Source organism: Garra rufa, chromosome 6, assembly GCF_049309525.1.
Source record: "Garra rufa chromosome 6, GarRuf1.0, whole genome shotgun sequence".
NCBI classification, from domain to species: Eukaryota; Metazoa; Chordata; class Actinopteri; order Cypriniformes; family Cyprinidae; genus Garra; species Garra rufa.
In genome coordinates, this window is record NC_133366.1 from 5,494,298 (window position 1) to 5,509,951 (window position 15,654).

General features: G+C 36.8%; 2 pseudogenes; both read left to right on the forward strand.

The window, feature by feature from the left end:
* Positions 1-9,286: 9,286 nt before the first annotated feature.
* On the forward strand, positions 9,287-9,865 carry LOC141336066 (ras-related C3 botulinum toxin substrate 1 pseudogene; annotated as a pseudogene).
* A 3,246-nt stretch (positions 9,866-13,111) lies between these two features.
* On the forward strand, positions 13,112-14,090 carry LOC141336757 (GTPase IMAP family member 9-like; annotated as a pseudogene).
* The last annotated feature ends 1,564 nt before the right edge of the window (positions 14,091-15,654 follow it).

The window sequence follows — 15,654 nt, forward strand, 5'->3', positions numbered from 1 at the left end:
TGATAAATTAAACTCTTGCCGTATCCAGTCGGCAAAACAGCAAAAATGTCCTTCTTGCAGAGGAACGATTCGAGCGCAGTTTTCTGTTCCTCTTTTATATGAAAAGCCAAGTCTAACTCGTTCATTGTAGCGGCCAAAGCCGTTTCAAACAACTGGTGTTCATCTGTTTACTAAATGATTCTGGACGTCGGAGCGCTGTCGTCATCAGCTTAGCTCGCCTCTGGCCCACCTACATCAGATACACCGATTTGATTGGTTCCCTCGATGCCAGAGTGTCTTGCAGAGACAATTCAAATTGTGCTCTCGCCAGACCTCTGGATTTCCAGGGTATCATGAGAGGACGCTGTGCAAAACTTTTGTTTTGATCATGCTGGTCATTTAGAGGCTGAAGAAATGTGTGACTTATTGAGTTAACATTTGATATTTTTGGGACTGGCTTTCACTTTGACCTATGTTTATTTGTTCTCAGTTTGGTGGCAGGGTGTGGTTTTGTGTGTTTAGGGTGTTGTGAATCCTGACACTTCGGTCTAGTCCTGGTTTACTTTCATTATCAGGGTTCTGACATTAATTTATTTCTTACTGTGTTCTGTTTGAGCACTTGCCATTGGCTCTTCCATGTGTCATGTGCTCTTCTGTTACAATGCGTTTAGCTGGTTTCTGTGTCGTTGCTCTTCTTTCAGTTCTTGTCTTATCAACACCTGCTTGTTATCTGATTAACTTCTCTTACTCTTTACTCTCAAAATTTCCTTCTCTATTTATTCACGCTGTGTTCTCTGTCCTGTGCCAGTTCGCTCTGAATGATTTTCTATCCAGGTCTTTGTCACATCTTGACTTGCAAAAGACGCGACATGTGAACGGCCCCTTAGATAGTGTTCTAAGTAGTTTAGAACGCAAGTTTATTTTGAAAAAAGAGCAACTTTTGCCGTTAAACCATCGCTCTGTATACGTCATCCGGTATGCTTGAAATGATTGGCTATGAGCTACGCACAGGCGCATTTGATAAACATTCGTAGCGCCCAATAAACAGCTCTGGGCATTCGTAAACCACGCCTCAAATACGAAAAATTTACATGTGGTTCCCAGACCACGAATAATGACGAAGTCATATCGTGGTCTGGCGTTAGCCAGGCTAATGTTTAAAAGTAGTTTCAAGTAATATATGTTCAAATGCAACAAAGCACAGTATAATATCGATTAAAGTAGATAATGCTTTAAATATGAAAAGAAGATCAAGTCAAGTCAAGTCAAGTCAAGATTATTTATACAGCGCTTTTTACAATACAAGTTGTGTCAAAGCAACCTTACAGTATTAAAATAATAAAATAAAATGTCAATAAAAGTGCAAAAGTTCCATATTGCAGCAAAGTCAAATTGGAGAGGACTCATCTGGTTCCCATGGCCTTGTGCCGGTGGCCGTTTAGGGTAGGAGTTCTTTCTGATGATCTGTCTCTGGGGCTCCTCTAGTTGACACGGTATCCGCTGACATTCGGCTGTAGGTGTTTATCCACCTCTTGGTACGGACTGGATCCGGGGGACTGCAGTGACCATCTGATCTGGATACGGACTGGATCTGGTGGCTATGGTGACCTGGGAATAAGAAACAAACAGACTAATATTAATGTAGATGCAAGAGTTCCAAGTTGCCACAAAATCAGATTGGAGAGGACTCATCTGGTTTTCGCAGTCTTGCGTCGGTGGCCGTCTAGGTGATGGGGTCTTCACTGATGATCTGTCTCTGGGGCTCATCTAGTTGATGTGGTCTCTGCTGACATTCAGGGCTGTAAAGGATATCTCTGGGTGCTGATGGGTACAGACTGGATCCGGGGGACTGCAGTGAACGTCTGATCTGGATACATGATCGGTGGCTACGGTGACCTCGGAATAAGAAGGAAAGATACTAGTATTAGCGTAGATGGCATTCTTCTTCTGATGCAACGAGTACATCAGGTGTTATAGGAAGTGTCCCTGGTTCCGGTTGACCTAAATAATGCAGCCTAACAATCCTTTAACGGATTTGGATTGTGAAATGTATTAAGTGTAGGCCAGGTTAAAGAGATGGGTCTTTAATCTAGATTTAAACTGACAGAGTGTGTCTGCCTCCCGAACAGTGTTAGGTAAATTGTTCCAGAGTTTGGGCGCTAAATGTGAAAAGGACCTGCCGCCCGCAGTTGATTTTGATATTCTAGGTACTATCAAATTGCCGGAGTTTTGAGAACGCAGCGGACGTGAGGGACTATAATATGATAAGAGCTCGCTCAAGTACTTAGGAGCTAAACCATTCAGGGCTTTATAAGTAATTAGCAAGGTTTTAAAATCTATACGATGTTTAATAGGGAGCCAGTGCAGTGTTGACAGAACTGGGCTAATATGGTCATACTTTCTGGTTCTAGTAAGAACTCTAGCTGCTGCATTTTGGACCAGCTGGAGTTTGTTAATTAAGCGTGCAGAACAACCACCCAATAAAGCATTACAATAATCTAATCTTGAGGTCATGAACGCATGAATTAACGTTTCTGCATTTGACATCGAGAGCATAGGTCGTAATTTAGATATATTTTTTAGATGAAAAAATGCGGTTTTGCAAATGCTAGAAATGTGGCTTTCGAAGGAAAGATTGCTATCGAATAGGACACCTAAGTTCCTGACTGATGATGAAGAATTTACAGAGCAGTCATCTAGTATTAGACTGTGTTTTAGGTTATTACTTGTAGAGGTTTTAGGTCCAATAATTAACACCTCTGTTTTTTCAGAATTTAGCAGTAAGAAATTTCTCGCCATCCAATTTTTTATTTCAACTATGCATTCTGTTAGTTTTTCAAATTGGTATGTTTCGCCGGGCCGCAAAGAAATATAGAGCTGTGTATCATCAGCGTAACAATGAAAGCTAACACCATGTTTCCTGATGATATCTCCCAAAGGTAACATATAAAGTGTAAAAAGTAATGGCCCTAATACTGAGCCTTGAGGTACTCCATACTGCACTTGTGATTGATATGATACCTCGTCATTTACTGCTACGAATTGATGCCGGCCAGATAAGTACGATTTGAACCAAGCCAGTGCACTACCACTAACGCCAACATAATTTTCAAGTCTATTTAAAAGAATATTGTGGTCAATAGTATCAAATGCAGCACTTAGATCTAGTAGCACTAATAGAGAGATGCATCCACGATCAGAAGACAGGAGAAGGTCATTAGTAACTCTAATAGGAGCAGTCTCAGTGCTATGATACGGTCTAAAACCTGACTGGAAATCCTCACAGATACCATTTTTCTCTAAGAAAGAACACAATTGTGAGGACACTACCTTTTCTAGTATCTTTGACAGAAAAGGGAGATTGGAAATTGGTCTGTAATTGTTTAATTCATTGGGATCAAGTTGAGGTTTTTTAATTAAAGGCTTAATAACAGCCAGTTTGAAGGTTTTGGGGACATATCCTAATGATAATGACGAATTAATAATATTCAGAAGAGGATCCATGACTTCTGGAAGCACCTCTTTTAGTAACTTAGATGGAATAGGGTCTAACATACATGTTGTCGGTTTAGATGATTTAATAAGTTTACACAGCTCTTCCTCTCCTATAGTTGAAAATGCATGGAATTTTTCCTCAGGAGATCTATAGCATATCTGATGTGATACTGTAGCGGATGGCTGCATAGTTACAATTTTATCTCTAATACTATCTATCTTGGTAGTAAAGTAGTTCATAAAGTCGTTACTGCTGTGCTGTTGAGAAAATTCAACGCCTGTTGGTGCTTTATTCTTCGTTAATTTAGCCACTGTATTGAATAAATACCTAGGGTTATGTTTGTTTTCTTCTTAGAAAGATGAAAAATAGTCTGATCTAGCAGATTTTAGTGCTTTTCTATAGGATATGTTACATTCACGCCAGGCTGTACGGAAAACCTCTAGTTTTGTTTTCTTCCAGCTGCGTTCCATTTTTCGTCGTGCTCTCTTCAGTGCGCGAGTGTGTTCAGTATACCACGGCGTCGGACTGTTTTCCTTAATCTTTCTTAAACGCAGAGGAGCAACTATATCTAAAGTGCTAGAAAAAAGAGAGTCAATAGTTTCTGTTGCATCATCAAGTTTTTCTGAGCTATTGGATATGCTGAGGAATTCAGATAAATCAGGAAGATTACTTACAAAGCAGTCTCTTGTGGTAGAAGTAATGGTTCTACCGTATTTATACCGAGGAGTTAATTTTACAGATTTAGTTATCTGGAGTATACATGAGACTAGATAATGATCTGAGATATCATCACTTTGATGCAGAATTTCAACGCCATTTACATCAATTCCGTGTGACAATATTAAATCTAAAGTATGATTTCGGCAATGAGTAGGTCCTGACACGTGTTGTCTAATCCCAATTGAGTTCAGAATGTCTATAAATGCTGATCCCAATGCATCTTTTTCATTATCAACATGGATGTTAAAATCACCCACTATTAAGACTTTATCTGCGGCCAACACTAATTCGGATTGAAAATCAGCAAATTCTTTAACAAAGTCTGTATGGTGCCCTGGTGGCCTATATACAGTAGCTAGTACAAGCTTCACAGGAGATTTAGCATTAATAGTAGTAGTAGTAGAACTTTATTACAGACACATCATGGTCCAAACAAATACACAAACAATACAACAAGACAATTAATAATTAAAAAAAAACAGACAAAATCCTCAACATCACAAATTTACATACAAACTAGTTCGCCAATGTTTCCACATATTGGAGAAAAATCTAACTGAACTAAGTGCCAGGTTCGTCAGTGTCAAAATAATACCATTTACAGAGTCTGATAACCTACACATACACTTGTACATCAAATTACGCAACATGGCAGAGTATGTTGGCACACCAACACTAACAAACATTTGGCTTGCACTGCTCCATCGTGGAACCTTAAGCAACAGCCTCAACCCATCATTGTACGCTACTTTAAGTTTATGCATGCTACTCTTTCTATAACGCCGCCACAAATGGGCAGTATACATAGGGGTACAAAATGCTCGGAAAAGTGTAGTCTTAACAGATCCTGAGCACATACTAAATTTACGCATCAGCATATTTACTTGAGCATACAACATACAACATTGTCTATAAATATCCCTATCATCAGACAGGTCATCCGTTATGTAATGTCCTAAATATCTAATCTCCTTGCATATTTCAAGGACAGTACCAGACAAATAAAATTCAGGAAAAGAAAGTTTCCCATCCTCCCTACTCCTAATTATCATGACATTACTCTTCTTTGTATTATATTTAATATCAAAATCTGAGCCATATTGAGAGCAAACCCCCAATAACTGTTGAAGGCCTGCACTATATGGACAAAAGATCACCAAATCATCTGCGTACATTAAATGGTTGATAACAGTATTACCAACCATACAACCTGTTCCACAGTTATTTAACATCTTTGATAAGTCATCCATATAAACATTAAAAAGAAAGGGAGACAAAATGCTTCCCTGTCTAACTCCATTACCCACAGAAAATGGAGCAGACATACAACTACCCCATTTCACATGCATAAACTGATGAGCATACCAAAAAGCCAAAATTCTTACTAAAAACTTAGGAACCCCTCTTTGACATAATTTACAAAATAATTTTTCATGATTTACACGATCAAAGGCTTCAGAAGCATCAATAAAACATACAAACATTGTAGAGTTATGCCTGTTATACAAATCTAAAATCTCCTTTAAAGCAAAAATACACATATCTGTGCCATGTTTAGATTTAAAACCAAACTGGTTATCAGAGGACAAAACAAACAGTTCTAACTTATTTAGCAAAGTCCTCTCAAGGACTTTAGATAAAATGCTGGCCAAAGCTATGGGTCGGTAATTGTCCATGCTATTTATTTTGCCAGCTTTATCTTTAATAATAGGCACTAACATAACAGACAAAATAGAATCAGGTAAAATACCATGCACTAAAAATCCAGTAAAACAGATAGCAAGCAGAATACAAAGTTTCCTACTTGCAAATTTTAAATGTTCAGCAAATATCTTATCCATACCACATGCCTTATTATCTTTCAACATCATAACTGCATCCAAAACTTCTTGAGGAGAAACAGTCACATCTTCATTATTATCAATATTGCCCACCACAAAGGATTTACTCTTAACACAATTAAACAGTTCATAGTAATGTTTTTGCCACAAGTTAGTAATTTCCTCTGAACCACTTACACCATTGATATTTGTTGGCAAGGATGTTGTACACTTGTTCATTCTTTTAATTTCTTTCCAAAAATTATTTGAATTATTATCTTGCAATTTCCTTGCTAGTGAGTAATACTTGTTTCTTTGGATAATGTTATATGGAGCACCATTACTTCAAACGAGTTATACTTAAAGCCCGTTCTCTGGGAAACACTGCACATATTGTTATAAATTGTGCAAACACCTCCCCCCTTACCTTTTACACGTAAGCCTTTACCTTTTACAAGATCAGAGTAAAGACTGGAAGGTTTTGGGCAGGGAAAGTACTTTGAGTAGTATGAAGCTGCAGACTCGGAGCCTGCTGCATCTACAGTCCCGCACCCAGAGTCCCGCATTCTCAGACCCCTCCTTTTTTTCGAGACAGCGCCACCTTTCAAATTGGATCAGATAAACACATGGATAAACACGTGAAGAACCGAAACACGGTGAGTATCGTCAATTTTATTCAATGATTTCTTTTTTAATCAAACTACTTTATAGCTCATCGATACACCAACATATGAACAGTCTATTTAATATTTGTAATGATAGTTTGTAACAAAATTTGAGCCGTTAATGTATGTTTTTTTGCCTTTTTTCCCGAAAATATTTTGATAGCTAACGTTAGCCTTTAACCTTGGACTTTTTGTAGACAAGTCATTGTAAAAAATTTGATTAAATATAGTTGACATTAAAGTAGACCAATTAAATACATTAAGTGTGTTAATATCAAAGAATGTCATCATTAATTATTTAATCAGATTTACCTTTTTTTAATTATCGGGACTTTTCTCATAAAACTATAAATTGAATTAATTAATGCCAGAGTAATTATTTTACTTTATATAATTTATATAGACTACTTAAATTAGTTCTTAAAACGTAAGTATTAAAATGGATCAATATTAATTTTACTGTGATATGAAGTTGTTGCCAGCCATTTACAACTCATAGGCTACAGTTGCCTAATAATCAAATTTGCTATGCCTTCACTATGCATTAACCAGTCTATGGTATTAACATGTGAGTTAGAATGTGTCAATTGGCCTTTTTTGGGGGTTCCTTGTTTTAATTTGTTTTGACTGAAATTTGACTGTATGGGCTCTGTGGGGTGGTCTTAAATTTTGAATTTGAGTTTGACTCTCTCTTTTTTTTTTTGAAGATGGATATAACAAATCAAACGGGGAATTCATTTAGCAGACACTTTTATCCAAAGCAACTTATAAATGAGGAGTTTTTTTAATGCAATTGAAGACGAAAATAAAGTCACTAACACAATTCTTTCTTCCTTTTTTCTTTGCTTTGTCCTGTTTACAGCAAGATGACAGTGATTAAGGTGATCATTAAATAAAGTACAGAATTGTTCATTATTGGTGTTATGTCTATTATTTGAGTTTTGCTTCACATTCAAAATATCAAAAAACAGGTTTTGTAATGTTAGCATGGTATAATGTTAATTAGACCATTATATGTTGAGCTGAAAGAAAAAAATGGAATTTGAAACATTGTACAAAAACAAACTAAAACATTGTAGCAATATAATGTCACATAATATTTTTTCAGATGATAGTTCAATTTGTATTTGTTTCGGTTGCATCAGTAATTTCCTTTCAATTACACCCACGCTCAAAAAATAAATACTGGGTAATTAGTTAGTTTGAGAACACAATGATTTTTTTTTGGCACATGCATTAAGCAGGGAACGCAAATATTTATTTGGATAACTTTAAATAAAAAGACACCGTAATATTGGATTCTAATGTTTTCAATCGCATTTGGAAAAGGGTGTTATACGATCTTCCGAACAGCAGGAGGTACTGTCTCAAAAAACGAGGGGTCTGAGAATGCGGGACTCTGGGTGCGGGACTGTCGATGCAGCAGGCTCCGAGTCTGCAGCTTGATAATGTTGGGTACTTTCAAGCATTTCATGTAAGAACAAGAATGTAAGAAGTTTTCAATGGACCTAAAATTTGCTTAGCTTGAGAAATATTGGAAATATACTGAGACACTCATGTGTTGTTTGTTTCATCCTTGTGTGAGCGTATGGCTTTCCATGCTGGTGCTTTGCTGGTTTATGCTGGTCATGTTGCTGGTCAAGGCATAAACCAGCAAAGGACCAGCATCCCAGCACCAAAACCTACCTAACCAGCATATGCTGTTTTTTTCAGCAGGGTTTGATGTTGTTATTTAGACTTTGTGTCTTTTGTCCCCAAGTGACCGCTTGCTCGCGGCCCCAAAAGGTTACTCACACCCCTGGTTTTAGTGTTGGATTCATGATGTTTACTTCTTGAATTCACTTCAATTGTTGGGCTCCTGACATTATTCCTGTGTTCTGTTTGAGCACTTTTGTGTGTTGATATTTGCACAAGGCTTTTTGTGTGTGTGTGTGTGTGTGTGTGTATGTGTGTGCCTGGTATTCATCACGTTGTGGGGACCAAATGTCCCCACAAGGATAGGAATACCAGTAGATTTTGACCTTGTGGGGACATTTCTCAGGTCCCCATGAGGAAACAGGCTTATAAATCATTCACAATGAGTTTTTTTGATGAAGTAAAAGTATGCACAATCTCCTGTGAGGGCTAGGTTTAGGTGTAGGGTAGGTGTAGGGCGATAGAAAGTACGGTTTGTACAGTATAAAAACCATTACGCCTATGGAATGTCCCCATAAAACATGTAAACCCAACATGTGTGTGTGTGTGTGTGTGTGTGTGTGTGTGTGTGTGTGTGTGTGTGTGCGCTATGTGTTCTTTTGTGAGTCTCTTGTCTTTGCTCCACCTGCTTTAGATCTGATGATTGGTTTATTTGGTTTCTCTGCACCTCAACCAGCACGTCCTCACTCCCTCGTTCCAAAACTTGACGGACCGGAGCAGCAGCATAAAGCACAATGCACTGAATGCAGTCGACCAGCTAACTTTAGTCTGTCAGGTTTGACAACTTGGCATCTTTTTTTCTTTGTGGAATCACTGTGTTGTTGAAGTGTGAGAGATTATCCTGGACAGAGGAGCTTTTATTAATTCATTCACAGTCAAAGCTGAGTGCTAAAGGACAGTGTGCTACACAAATGCAGACCATAAAGTGTGTGATCGTGGGGGATGAGGCTGCACATAAAAAAAGCCTTCTGATCAGCTACACCACTGGTCGTTTTCCAGAGGAGTTCTTCCCCACTGTGTTTAATAAGTTCAATGCCTGTGTGACGGTCGATGGGAAGCAGGTGACCCTAGGACTCTTTGATACACCAGGACTGGAGGATTACGACAGATTGCGACCACATTCCTACCCTGAAACTGATGTGTTCTTGATCTGTTTCTCTCTTGTGGATCCATCCTCGTTAGAGAACGTCCGTGAAAAGTGGAATCCAGAGGTCAAGCATTTTTCCCCCAACACTCCGATCATTCTAGTCGGGACTAAACTTGATCTGAGAGATGATATGGACACCATTGAAAAGCTGAAAAAGAACAAACTAACCCCCATCAGTTACCAGCAAGGCCAGGCTGTGGCTGAAGAAATAGGAGCTGTGAAGTATCTGGAGTGCTCAGCATTAACACAGATGGGCCTTAAGACGGTGTTTGATGAAGCCGTTCGGGCAGCTCTTAACTCACCTCTGATGAAGACAAGAGAGAAAAAGTGTTTAATCGCATGAACTGACTGCAGTCTGAGAGGAGAAAACAGCAAAGCTGTGTAAATGTTGGTACTGTGTAAATAGGTATTGGTTTGATTGTTTGTTTAAATTATGATTTAATGATAAACACACTGGTTTATAAAACATTGCTATATCAAATGCATATTGGTTTTAGTATCTGTATGTATTGGTTTGATCAGGTATAAATAGATGTATTCAAGTATATTTTATTTATAGCTCAGTAATAAATAAGAGATGGTCATGACAAAGCATCTTGTCTTTGTCTTTGTATTCATAAATATTTGCAAAAACAACAAAAAAGGTTTAGTAAAGTAAAATTGCACCTTAAATGCACTGCGCACATAATGTCATCATTATTATCAGATAAAAATATCAAACTGTCAGTGGCTTTATGCTATAGCTGATTACTTGATTATATAGTGCTTTATGTCATACAATTTTGTATCAACAGTAAAATGTATGTTTATAAGTACCAGAGGAAAGTTGAATCCACTGAAATGACTACAAACACAGCGTCAGCTACAAGCTAAACTCACATGAGAAGAGAAAACAAAGTAGCTGAGGATGATGGGAAATTTGTGTTGAGGAAAAATAAACTATGAGACATGGAATATGGATTGCTTTATTGTTTTTTAATTTGAATACACAATTTTATTGTTATATTGAGAGGGGAAAAAGTATCTCAAGGTGAAATATTTTATAAATATTGTTAATTTTAAAAATCGTTTTGTTTTTTTTTTTTACATCAAAAAATCCTTTCCTAACAAGGTCAAAATATGGGATAGATACAAAATATATGTAATTAGCATCATCTGAAAGGGAATGCCCAGTGTTTTTGTTATGGGGGATGGTGTCTGATGAACAGCCAATGGGTGATGATGCATACTATTAAGAGTCTAAGGCAGTTTAGTTTCGCTTATTCTGTTCACACAATCAGGGACTCTGAACAACAAAAACAAACTGCAAGAGACATAATGGCATCGGCATATGAAGGTCAGTCTAAGTTAAATAACCAAATATGACTACTCTCAGACTACAGGCTGATTAATGTAATACTGAAAATAAAATTTTGAGAGAACTTAAAGACATTTAGTACATTTAAGGTACTTTTCATGCATGTACTGTCACATTACATCCTTTTTGTTCTACATTCTTTACATATATTTCACCATACACGTAATTACAATACTAGTATGAAATACAATACTATATTTTTTCCTTCAGAACTATAGAATGATGTTAACAACATAAACAGGTTTATCTTGTTAACTATACAAATACAAAAGGAATGCGACAGAGTCTGTTATCAGCTCAGAATGTTAATCCAAGCATGGCCAGTTGACAATGTGAGATGTTTAAAAAAAACATACAGGATCTGTCAACTGTTTCTCATTATTTATAATGTATATTTAAAGTACAAGAAGTACAAGAAAAATACATACAATTCTGCAAACCAACAACAAAACCAGCTGAAATTAAACAGCATGAATGTGTTGTGCTTGATTCATCAGAGTGAAAACCAATGTGTGTAGTGTTACAAGGATGGTTTTAGCACTGTAACAATACAAACTCTACAGTGATGAAGCTCTATGGTGATTTGAAGCTGAGTATGTAGACAGGGTATAAAGGCCACCGGAAAGACTAACATTATATGAACAGATCTGAACAATTACCTTAAATATTGAATTGATTGGTCAGCTTTGCATTGGTACAATGTTATTCAGCAGACTTTTGTAACAATACGAAGTTGGTTAAAATTAGTAAAAGTTATCATTTCGTGTATTCACACATGTTGCAGAACTACATGGATGGATGAGGCATCCTTTCAATGCTCAAACTCTTTAAAGATACAGAGCACAATATGCTGATAATCTGTGTTGGGTACAAAGACAAAAGTAACATCTTAACACACGATTAAGATGATCAGCATTTATAGATCAGCGTTTATAGATCAACAAGATCTCCAGCTAATATCATTAACTGTTTGACTGGTAATGCAGGTGAATATCTGAGGATTGTGCTGCTGGGAGTCTCTGGAGCTGGAAAAAGTTCACTTGGAAATGCAATACTGGGTGGAGAGGTATTTAAAGGGAGCAGAACCAAAAAAAGTGAGATACAGACAGGAAGAGTAGAAAACAGGAACATCTCCATCATCGACACTCCAGGATTCTTCAACACTCAACTGACTGATGAAGAGACGAAGACGGAGATGATAAAGAGTCTGTATCTCTCTCATCCTGGTCCTCATGTGTTTCCTGCTCGTCATCAACTTGGAGACCTTTGAAAAGGATGAGAGAACTGTTGTGGAGCAAATTCAGGAGAACTTTGGGGCTCAAGCTTTGAAGTTCACCGTGGTACTGTTTATTGGAAAAGAGCAAATGTCAAGGAAAGAATGGATGCATTTTATACTTACTACTAAATTTCAAGTTTTGGTCAGTCACTGCAGAGATAATTATCATAGGATCAGCAATACAAAGGAGATTAAATTAACCAAAATCACAGAGCTTCTAGAGAAGATTGATGAAATCATCAAACAGAATAATCACCAGCATTACAGTAATGATGTTTACCTAAAGCCAAAGCCTTCAACCAAGATCAGAATAGAAAAGGAAAATCAAGAGGAAAAAAAGAGGAACATAAAAAATGAGCAAAAGGAAGAGATACAAGAGCAAATTCAAATAGTGTGGGACAGATTTTGCATTGAACGGCCAGGAGAACCAACATACACCGATAGAACACTTGATTGAAGCAGGTGAGAACTTTTTAAATAAATTATTTTAGTGCACTTTTTCTAAATTATTTATTAAACATAGTAGCACAAAACTTAAAAAAATAATAATAATAGTAAAAAGTGCAAAATATTATTATTATTATTATTATTATATTATTATTATTATTATTATTATTATTATTATTATTATTTAATAATTGTCCAAATTACTTTTAATCAAAAATACCATGCACATGTTGTCCTTATTTGTCTACCCATATCCACAAAGTACAGACACTACGAGATATAACAGAAAGAAAGAAAAAGAGAAAGAAAGAAAGAAAGAAAGAAAGAAAACAAAGAAAGAAAGAAAGAAGAAAGAAAGAAAGAAAGAAACAAACAAACAAACAAACAAACAAAAAACAAACACTTTAAATATGCAGTGAACATAAATATGGACAACTTTAGATTTGTTGGGTAATTTAGGTTCTAACTTAACAATATGACTTTTATTTCCCATGTTTATCTTCTATAAAATGTCAGATCTCAGGATTGTGATGGTGGGTAAAACTGGAGTAGGAAAAAGCTCATCAGGAAACACTATAATGGGACAAAAGGTATTTGAAGACGGATTCATGTTTCAATCTGTGACTAAGGTCTCCCAGAAATATCAGCAGATGGTAGATGGTAAAATGATCTCAGTGATCGACACTCCAGGACTGTTTGATACATCAATCAGTGAAGAACAACTGAAGACAGAAATAGTGAAGTGTGTAGAAATGTCTGTTCCTGGTCCTCATGCGTTTCTGCTGGTCATCAGACTGGATGTGAGATTCACAGATGAGGAGAAATACACTGTGAAATGGATTCAGGAGAACTTTGGAGAAAATGCTGCACTTTACACAATCATTCTGTTCACTAGAGGAGATCAGTTAAAAATACCTATAGATGAGTTTTTGACCAGAAACAAGCAAATTAATGATCTAATTATTCAGTGTAAAGGCGGGTATCACGTTTTCAATAACACAGATAAAAATCGATCACAGGTCACTGAACTGCTAAAGAAGATAAACAGAATGGTGATGGAGAACGGAGGACAGCATTACACAAATGAGATGTACAAGGATGCTCAGAGAAAAATCAGGGAAGAAGAGAAGAAGCAAGAGAGAGGAAGAAGAGAGAAGGCGGGAAGCTGATGCAGAAATGATACGGCAGGCAGAAAGAAACAGGCTGAAAAAGAAGGTTAAAGATGTAGCATTAGTGGGAGGAGCTGCGGTAGGTGGAGTGGCAGCAGCAGCTGGAGGGGTAGCACTAATTGCAACTGGAGCAGTGGCTGTACCTGTATTATTACTCGCAGGAGGAGCAGCTGTCTCAGCAGGAACAAGTGGAAAATTGATTGTAGATAAGATTAAAAATGTACTGAAGCAGAAGAAAACATCAGCCAGGGATACAGACTCTGGAGCAGATGGGAGAGATATGCCCCTGGCTGTTAACATAAGCAGAACTAGCAATTAACCCTCTCCAATGATTATTCCACAGTCTTGGATGCACAATTAATATACAGTCTTTACAGTACATAGCAAGACAGCTCATATTTAAAGGAGTAGTTCACCTCTAAATGAACATTTTCAGATTTTTCACCATGACCATCCAAGATGTATGTGAAAATCTATTGTTAAATCTATTGCAAGATTGCTCTCTCGTTTGAAAATGTATCAATTAGTTGATGTACACTTCTGCACACTGAACATAAAATTAAGACATTGTATGAATAAAGTCAAAAGTCCGGCATGGTCTAAAATGGCACATTGGCACTGTTTAAGCCTGCATGTGTTCCAAATAAGCCATTACCTCATGATTTATTCACAAAATATTTAAAAACTAAAATATATTAATTTTAAAGAGGTAACACATCAATATATTTATTCAGTGACAGCAGTGTTTTAAAAATTCATTTTACTAATGTTTGCGAACACTTACCACCTGTACTAACTACATTTAACCCCAGCCACACAGGTCCTTTAAGGACTGTACAAAGACACACTAGTCTAACCATGTTTAGATCACCTTATCTCACATTTTCTTTTATGTTTCACTCAGCCTAAAGATCACCTCTCCTCACATTTTCATTTCATTCATTTTACACCTATATAGCATAATCAATCTTCTTGTTAGGTGAAAGTTTGAACTCTATTGCTTTCTTTTAAGCAACAGGGGCATCCCCAGGCTCAAGACTTGCAGGGAAGTGATGCTGGGTGCAACTAAAAATGTCAAATTTTTTGGTACACTGTAAAAAGTTTGCACTAAATTAAATTTAAAAACTTAAGTTCAGCAGCTGCCTTAAAATTTTAAGTGGAGTTTTTATGAACATAATCGTATTCATAATAGTTGCAACCACAAATGTATTTAATTACTCTAAAAAATGTCCAGTGTATGTACAATTGCAATTTGAATACACTGCTGACACAATGTAATTATTGTAATATATAAGATTTATTTATTTATTAATTCATTCACACTTTTCAGGTAACATTTCAAATACAAATACTCAATGTAATACCTGTAGGACGAGCTGATCATGACAATAAAATAATTTCTCATCAGAGTAAAGAGTAGAAAAGTAAAAGTAAAGAAATAGAAATGGTAGTCACACGAATCTGTTGTGTGTCCACCCATGAGCAGTAATTTACACATCAACCACTAGAGGTCCTTCAATCTGTTTAACCACTAAAGACAACACAGCCTTACACTGCATAGAAGTTATTAACTAACAAAGTTTATTGAAGCATTTGCCATAATTATAAGAACATACAAAGTTCACAAGTTACAAGCATCGAAGTAGCCATGTAAATAAATCACTGTTTTACGCCATTTACGAGGCACAAAGTAGCGCCACACTTCATTGGTAGACTTCCAAGGGCCCCGACATTTAGAACGAGACATTGAGAACTCAGAAAAGCACCGGTAGTTTATTTACAAGAAGATTTATACAGACAGTACCTGGAAGAGAAAATCCGGTCGCCGCCATCTTGAACTTAGTCACGATAAGTCGAGTGTCGAGCACCAAGGAAACTACAAC